This window comes from Petaurus breviceps, unplaced genomic scaffold, assembly GCF_028583685.1.
Source record: "Petaurus breviceps papuanus isolate PSGF00001 unplaced genomic scaffold, PetGlider_PUasm1.0 98, whole genome shotgun sequence".
NCBI lineage: Eukaryota > Metazoa > Chordata > Mammalia > Diprotodontia > Petauridae > Petaurus > Petaurus breviceps.
In genome coordinates this window covers 56,436,207-56,445,382 of record NW_027187460.1, presented here as the reverse complement: position 1 = coordinate 56,445,382, position 9,176 = coordinate 56,436,207, and positions in this window count along the sequence as shown.

Genomic DNA, 9,176 nt, shown 5'->3' with positions numbered 1-9,176 from the left:
ACTGCTTTCTGTATTTTCTCCTTGACCTGGGAACTCTTGAATTTGATTATAATATTCCTTGGAGTTTTCATTTTGAGATTTTTTTCAGGAAGTGATTAATGGATTTTCCCCATTTATATTTTACCTTATGGTTCTAGGATATTGGGGCAGTTTTCTTGAAAAAGTTCTTGAAATATCATGTCTAGGCTCTGTCTTTAATCATGACTTTCAGGTAGTCCAATAATTCTTAAATTATCTCTCTTTAATCTAGTTTCCAGGTCAGTTGTTTTTCCAATGAGATATTTCATATTTTATCCTATTTTTAATATGTTTGATTTTGTTTTATTATTTCCATTTGACCACACCAAGAGCTAAAAACAAAAAAAAAAGTTCCTACTTAGAGGAATATTTTCAAGATGATGTGGTCATATCATGTAAATAAGTGGGTTTTTTCAAATAAAGTTTCTTTTGCAAAAAATAAAATTAAGCAATTTATACACACACACACACACACAGAAAAGCTTTAAAAGCAGACTAATTGTGGTTTGTTAAAAGAGATAAGCTCTATACCAAAGCTATGCAATGCAGAATTTAGAAATTTCATAATTGACAACAGCATTAGATATTGAAATTATGAAATCCTAATGTTATTTTGATCAAATTATACTTCAGAGTTGTCCCATTTCCAAAATCTAAACTTAGTATTTCACGTCAATTAAGAAATCCCTATTATAGAAGATTATGCTAAAGATTCTGCTTGTTGTCTTTATTACCCTGGTCCCATTCATGGTTGCTTCTGTTCTGACGAAAGACTTCTAGGGGTCAAATTGGGTATCTTCTATCTACTCCATAGCAGCCACTTCAACTGTGCCAACACAAGGCGATATCCACCTGCCACTAGCAGTCTAGTCTCTCAACCTGGATGTGGAGAACGTCGAATGTAAAGAAGACCAATTCTCCTTTTGACTTCAGGCCTCCCATATCCTACTGCACTGTCCTTTGAGGGTATAGGAATGATGTCCTCCATCCAAAGACGAACCCTTTCATACCTGATAACATATCCTGGTGACTCTGAACTAGTGTAGATAATCACCCAGACTTCATTCCACACCCATTACCACCCAGTTCATCATTCCCATCCCCCTCATCCCTCTCACCCCAAAGTTTCAACCTACCCCCATTTAGTTCTTCCACTGTGCTCTCTGGAACAACTGTTCCATAAGCAACAAATTTCCCTTAATCTCAAATCTTCCTCTCCCACTCTTTCCATCTACTAGTGCTTGCTAAAACTTGGCTTCCTTCTGATGACACAGTCTTTCTGGCCACCCTTTCCAATATTGACTGCACCCCCTTTACTTCTCCTTGGCTCACTGGTTGAGGAAGGAAAATTGGAATACTCTTTTCTCTACATTGCCACTTCCAGGTTCTTCCTCTTCCTCTATCACTAACTAATCTCTCTTCCTTTGAGGTTCATAATATCCATGTCTACTGTTCAATCGTATTCATGGTAGTTGTTGATTACAGACCTCAGGTTACTCTTCTTCCTTCCTTAATAAGTTTGTTACCTGGTTCAGAATTTTTCTCTCCTCTCCAACTCCTGTCCTCATACTAGGGAACTTCCAATACATATTGACTCCTCTTCAAATGCTATCACCACTCAGTTCCTCAACCTGCTCACTTCCCATGAACTATCCCTCTACTCCAATTAAATCACATGCAAAAATGGTCATATCCTTGATTTTTCCATCACCCACAAATGTACCACCTCTATCTTCAACAAGTCTGAAATCCCTGATGACCTTCAATCCTTGACACCTCTTCCCTAATTCTTTCCCAGAATATCTCCCCTGCATTGGCCATGCTCTCCTCTTCTCCCCATTTCAGCCCCCTGGAGAACCAATTCAACTGCCTACTACTCCTCTCTTAAATCTCTAGGCCCCTTATCATATTGGGAATTATGCTCAACCTTGATCCTCAGACCTTAGCTTTGGATCTCTCCCAGCATTTTTCACCTTAGCACATTTGCTATTGAATGATGGTGGAGAAAAATCACATAACTTTTCTGATTGGGCCCACTATAAATTTATGTTATGAAGTCTCAAAAAGATCCTTACTGCTACTAGAAATCCTACTATACCTCTCATCAAGTCATTATCTCACTCTCTATAGGGACTCTTCTAACCTTTTCATCCCTCCTTGAATCTCCCATGAATCTCTCTTTCTCTACTCCCTCAGCTGAGAACCTTGCCTTATATTTTACAGAAAAAAATAAGACCTTTTGCATTAGCTCCCTATTTTCTCCCTTTCCTCATCTCCTATCATTCAGACTCCATAGACATTTCCTCATTCACCTCTGTCTCAGGTGATTAAGTGGCCTTACTCCTTTCAAAGGCTAACCCCTCTAAATTGTTCAAGAATCCCATTCCATCCTGTCTCCTCCAACAGACTGCATCCTCTGTCATCCCCACTGTTTCATTTATTTTCAATTTCTCCCTCTCTACTGGCCCATTTCCAACTGCCTACAAACATGTCCATGTCTTCCCTATACTGAAAAAATGTCACTTGATCCTTCCATCCCTGTTAACATTCTGTATCTCTCCTGATCTTTGTAGCTAAACTCCTTGAAAAGGACAGTTACAAGTGCCTCCACTTCTTTTTCTTACTTCATTCTTAATTCCTTACAATCTGACATCCAACTTTACTATTCCACTAAAATTCCATTCTCCAAAGTTATTAATAATCTCTTAATTATACAATCCAGTGACTTTTTTCTCAATCTTCATTCTCCTTGACCTCTGCAGCCTCTGACACTGTTGATCACTCTTGTCATCTAGATACTCTTCTCTTTAGGTTTTCAGGACACCACTCTCTCCTGTTTCTCTTCCTACCTATCTGACCATTACTTCTCTGCCTCCTTTATTAGGTCCTCTTTTAGATCATGCCCTCTAACTGTAGATATCCCTTAGGATTCTGTGGTGCACCCTCTTCTCTTCTCCTTTTATAGCTACTTCACTTGGTGATCTCATCAGCTCCCAAGGATTTCCATGCTGATGTTTCTCAGATATAACCATTCTGCCCCAAACTCTCTATTGACCTCCAATCTCACATCTCTCAGTGCCTTTCAGACATCTAAAACTGGATGTCCAGTAGACGTCTTCAACTCAATATATCCAAAATGTAACTCATCTTTCCCCTTAAACTCTCCTCCTCCACCCTTCTCTTTCACTGTAGACTAACACCATCCCTTCATCCCTTAGGCTTACAACATATGGAATCACTCTGGATTCTCACTGTCCTCTTCCCTCCTCCACTCATAGCCAATCTATTGTCAATTCCTGTTGATTTCAGCTTTGCAACAGTTGTTGAATATGGCCTCTTCTCATCTCTGACACTGCCAGCAGTCTAGTGCAGGTCTTCATCTCCTCACACCTGGGTTATTATAATTGCCTGCTGGTGGGTATGCCTGAACAAGTCTCTCCAATCCATCCTCCATTCAATCACTAAAGTTATTTTCCTAATGTACAGGTTCAATCATGTGTACCCCCCTTCTCTCGCCCCCAACCCTTTAATTAAATTTCAGTGGCCCCCTATTACCTCCAGAATCAAATACAAAATGCTCTCTTTAGCATTCAAGGCCCTTCATAACCTAGCTCCTATTGATCTTTCCAATCTTCTTATACCTCACTGCCCAACACATATTTTTCAGTCCAGTGACACTAACCTCTTAGCTGTTCCAGAAACAAAATGCTCTATCTCTAGTCTCTAGGCATTTTCTCTGGTGGTCCCCTATGCCTAGAATGCTTTCCCTCTTCCATTCTAACTATTAACCTCCTTAGCTTCCTTTAAATCTCAACTAACTTCCTATCTTCTACAGGATGTCTTCATTAATCCCTCTTAATTCTATTATCTTCCCTCCATTAATTATTTCCTATTTTTCCTATATAAAGTTTGGTTTGTATATTGTCTTCCCCTTTAGATTATAAGCTTTTCGAGGGCAGGAACTGATTCTTGCCTCTTTTTGTGTACCCAGCACTTAGCTCAGTGCCTGACCCATAGTAAGTGTTTAATAAATGTATACTGATTGATTTATTCCATGGGATATCAAAGGAAGTCTGGATTTCAACATTCCATTCTATAATAACTTTTATCAATAGCCACTCCACCTAATTAAACCCACATTCCTCTAAGCTGTTTTTAATGATAACATCCATAACATCAGAAACAAACTGGACTCAAGTATTTTGGGGAAGGAAAATGTATACCTAGAACTGAAGGTGGTAAGAGATGTATAGTCTTCTGGAAAGAGCCATTCTTTCTTGTTTCACTTTTCAAAGTAGCCAAAGAAATCTACCCACTCCAAGATTAACCTTTGGTTCTGTGAGATTTTTTTTTCAAGGCCCTCCAGGCCTTTAGTATGGCCAATTGAAAATTGAATTTATAAGTGCTTTGGATTCCTTAGAAGATGGTAAGAAGTCCATTTAGCTGCATGAAGTCATAAATTCTATCCAAATAGGTAAGATGAACATTTTTTTCCCCTCAGTTAGGATCTTTTTAGTTAACAAGTAGCTTACTAGTTCATAGGGAACATATGACATGAAATAATTTAGTAGGCTCCATTTTTCAGTATCTCCTCCAGGCAGCCTTTCAGGATCCCCTCCACTGCCCCAGTTGTTAGCACTTTTCACCCTCTTCCCCAAATACTTTGTGTATATTTTTCTTTCTTTTCTTTTTTTTTTTTTAAGCAATTGGGGTTAAGTAACTTGCTCAAGGTTACACGGCCAGTTATTTCTGGGTGTGGTGCTAAGTATCTGTGCCCGGATTTGATCCCCAGGTCATCCCAACACTGGAGCCGGTGCTCTTACTTGCTGTGCTACCTGGCCGCCCCTTGTGTATATTTTTCATTTACTTATGTCTATGTATGTCATTTTCCCCACAATAGAATGTAAACTTCTTGATGGCAAGGACATTTCTTTTTCTCTTAATATGCCCACTACCTTGCATAGGTACTTGATAAATGCTTGTTGAATTAAACTGAAATTAACTGCAAGAAATTGGAAAGTGTGAAAGGAAACATTTTCTAGAAACATACACCAAACACACACCCCTTCATCTCAGAAAAGATGCTATTCTTTCATTTTCCCATCTTTTCCCTCTTCTTCATTATAAAGAACAAAGGACATTGCTGCTCCTCATTAAAACTTCCTCAAGGTGTCCAGACAATGCCTCATGTCTCTCTAATATAAATGGAAGTTTGGTAATGCTAGTGTAACCCAGCTTTTGAGCATGCCTAGTTTGCCTAACAGGGAACCTTCTGCATCCGCGAACATGTAAGTGTTGTGGTTTTCTTTGGCTGCTTGACTCTTTAAAACTGGTGCAGTAGAGCTGGTCGATTTCTCTTCTTCTGCTCTCTTTTTGGCAGCACTTTCCTATCTACTCCCAGAATGGACACCAGGAACTGAACCTGTTTGTGAGAGGAGGAAGGGAGTTGACCTTCCCTTGCTTATCTCTCTTTTACTCAGATCCAAGAAATGAGTCATGAGATGTTTGTTTCTGCTTTGGGTTTCTTGGCCTCATTTTCAGGTGCCAGAAGTGATCCTTACAAGTTCCAGCCATGGTGACCTTGGAACCAGGGCTGCAGCACTACAAGCTAGCCCAGACAGCAGGAAAGCTCAAGAATTCAGGGAACCTGGGACCCAAGCCCCAGGGGAAATTTGTACTTGGATCTAGGACTGTGCATTATGGGCACAGAGCTAAGCTATGGATCTAAATCTCTTTCCTAGCCCAGAGATTGAGGTTATGTAGGGGAAGGGGGTTATGCCTCTCTTGTGTTGGGGGGGAGGGATATGTTTATATATTTGTGATTATCTTTGGGGAAAAAATTTTCTCTTTGTAAAATATTTACTGTGTTACAATAGTTGTGAGCTTTAGAGGGCAGGCACATTGGACAAGGAAGTCAGAAAAGTGTGGGAAAGGGCACAGATAGGATAAGTCTGAGATGGATAGTGATGAGACAGCAGTTAGTAGGAGAAGGAAGGGGTTCCCCCCCCCCAAAAAAAAACTTCCCAGCAGAGGTGACTGAGAGGGTGGGGAAGGGGCTATACCACATGCTCTGGGCTACCATGTTGATTTGATTATTATCTGATGCTCAGGTTGTGGGGGGGGGTGAGAGGAAGAGTGTTTCTGGTCTGGGGAGCCAAGTGACCTGGTGGTGAGGCCAGTTTGTTTGGCCAGATGGCAAGCTACTCCTGTCCGCCTTGATTATGGAGGACCAAGGTATTTGATTTAACTTACCCTCTCTTGCCAGTGATTATGGCTATTTACAAAGCTGTTTTATTGTCTTATTCTGGAGTGTTATCAGCACAACAGAGCCTGGCCAGTCTCTCAATCTTATTCATTGATGCTGTGATGACTGGAAACATTTTCTCCTCTTTTGTACTGATAGTTCCTAGCTTTTAGATTTGGGGGAAATCCTCTAAGCAGGGTTGAATGACCTCAAACCAGGTTGCTTGTCATAATGGGAATAGGAAGAAAAGAACAAGGAGGTTGCATTTCTGCACAGAAGACTTTCCAAAAATGGATTATAAATTGAGAGGGAGAAAGGACCTTAGAGGCCCCCTAGTCTAACTCTCATTTTGAAGATGAAGAGATTAAGACCCAGGGAAGTTAAGCGACTAGCAGTAGGTACCATGAGTAGCATGCATCAAAGGTGGGATGTGAATCCAGGTCATTTGATGCCAGAGCTGGGGTTCTTTCCCTCTTTTAATTATTACCTATTTCCCTACATATAAATTGTTTTCTATATATATTTTTTTGCATGTTGTTTCCACCATCAGATTGCAAGCTCCTTTGAGGGCAGGGACTGCCTTTTGTCTCTTTTTGTATCCCTAGTGCTTAGCATAGTGCCTATGCCTGGTACAGAGCAGGCACTTAAAAATCGTTTATTGATTGATTTCTCTTTCTACTGTGGATGTGACTTGCAGGGATGAGTGACATCTTATCTAATTTGTCCTTTCATTTCTCTGGAACTGTCCACAGCTCTAACAATCCCCATATTTGGAAAAGTTCAGGATAAAGTGCGGGCCACAAGGCCAATGCCTAAATACCTTAGGGAGCCTAGCCCCGACAAAAAGGACTGTGGTAGAAGTGGTGAGATCAAACCTGCTTGAATATTTAAGACTTGTGGGATTTGAACTTAAATGAAAACTTTTGATGTTCAGCTCTGTTCACTATTTGAAGGGTTCATTTAAAGAGCTTAGTGAAGAGGATCAGTGGGTTTCTTGGGTATTAAACACATCTTCCAATGCAATATTTTAATGAGGTAAGTGTAATGCAGCAGGCCCTTGGATTTAGTTTCTCTTATAACACTCATGATCTCAAAAAGCAAAGTAAAAAGCCCTTGGAAAAACACTTGGGGAATCTGATTGAGCTTTTGAAAATTTAAAAAACATCCAGATGTTTGAACCACTCTCCCTCCCTTCTCCCTAACCCCTACCATATCTGTATTGAACCCTTCTCTAAAATTCCAAACACATGTGGAATAACCACCCAATGAATGTGATACTATTGGGTTTTTCTTTATTTTACTTGTCCCTCCTTCCTACACTCTGCAGCTGTAATCATTGATTTCAAAGTGTTAAGGGGCTTTTGTATCTATTACTTGCTGTCTTTCTCAGACTTCTCAGGGCATAGGGTTTGATAACTTGATTGCCCAATGGCCCTGCAGTGTGTCATCAATGAAAAGACTTTTCCCCCCTTCTGAGTTCCTGGATTTTATTTTTAACTATCAAGACTGAGAGATTGTGTTGTTTGGCACTATTGGAGTGTGGGAAGAGAGCAGCCACACAGGCAATTTCAGAGAATGAGGCCATTTGTCTGGTGTTACTCATAATGAATTAGTGTCTTCTGACTGATTTCCTCAGTACTTTTAAAACCATAGCCATCTTTGCCTGCCTGTCCTTGTTCCTGCAGTTCCGATGTTTTGCCTTTTAATTTGGTCTCTGTTGAATTCTCCTGTAAATCAATTCAGCCTGATGATTTTTCCTTTTGTCTAAAAGGAAAGAATGTGGGGGAATGTTTTCCTAGTATGGTAAAAATAAAGTTTCAGTACTGTGTTTACTGTCTACAAACTGTCCATTCATTTCTCCATCAGACTAACCTGATGACCCCAGCACACAAGGCTAACTTCCCATTTGGATAGTGTGGTAATATAAAGACGGACTTGATTGATTTATTTATTCAGTCAAATCATTCTACTTCACTTAAAGGTTAGAGGCTCAATCATGGGCTTTATTCTATTCAAAAATTCTTCGAAATGGAATGACTCTGTAAAGGATTCTAATAGACTATCTGAACCTACATGACTCAGGAGTCATTTATCAATTATAAAAGTGTTTTAGGACCAGTCATTTGAGAGATTGGGTTGATCGTGGTTTGCAGCAGGAGTATTAGTACCATTCTAGAAATACTGGATGTGACTAAGAACCTTCATTTTGACCTCAATGTGCTGACAAAGCCCCTCACTTACCTCAAATAATCCAGGTCTGCAACTTGAGGCTTTTTCTGCTCTGTTGCAATGATCTTGTGACCATCTGGTCTGTAACTGGAGGCTTTTCCACTGTTTTCCACTATCCTCATGACCACCAGATCTGGGTGGTTCTATAGGTTTCATTACTCTTCCAAATGTGAGAAGCTAATGCATCACTGGTTAGTTAAACTTTACTTGCCTACCACAAGTTTCTGCTGATTGGCTGTTAACTCTAAATGGGCCTTATAAAGCAAATAAACTGATTGGAACCAGGCCTGGAATGCTCCATGATCCAAGGAATGGTCCCTAGAGGCCATATAGGCCATACTAGGTATATTTATCTTCCATGACTAAGGAAAGTATCTCTGTCTAAGGTTCCATGACCTTCTAGGCTGGAAATATCCTCAGTAAAGTTATGAAGTGAGGCTGGATAAATGCTTCCTCATTCAAAGGGGATAAAGTTGAATTAAGGTCAAAATGGAACTAAGTCAAAAGGTCATGTAGTACAACATTTTTCTCCCCTCCTCTCCCCTCCTCTCCTCTCCTCTCCTCTCCTCTCCACTCCCCCCCCCCCCCCCTCCCCCCACCCCCACCCCCCCCCTCACTCTCCTCCCCGTCCCACACACACCCACCCTCGCGCCCCCTGTACACTTACCTCCTACCTCCTCGCCAT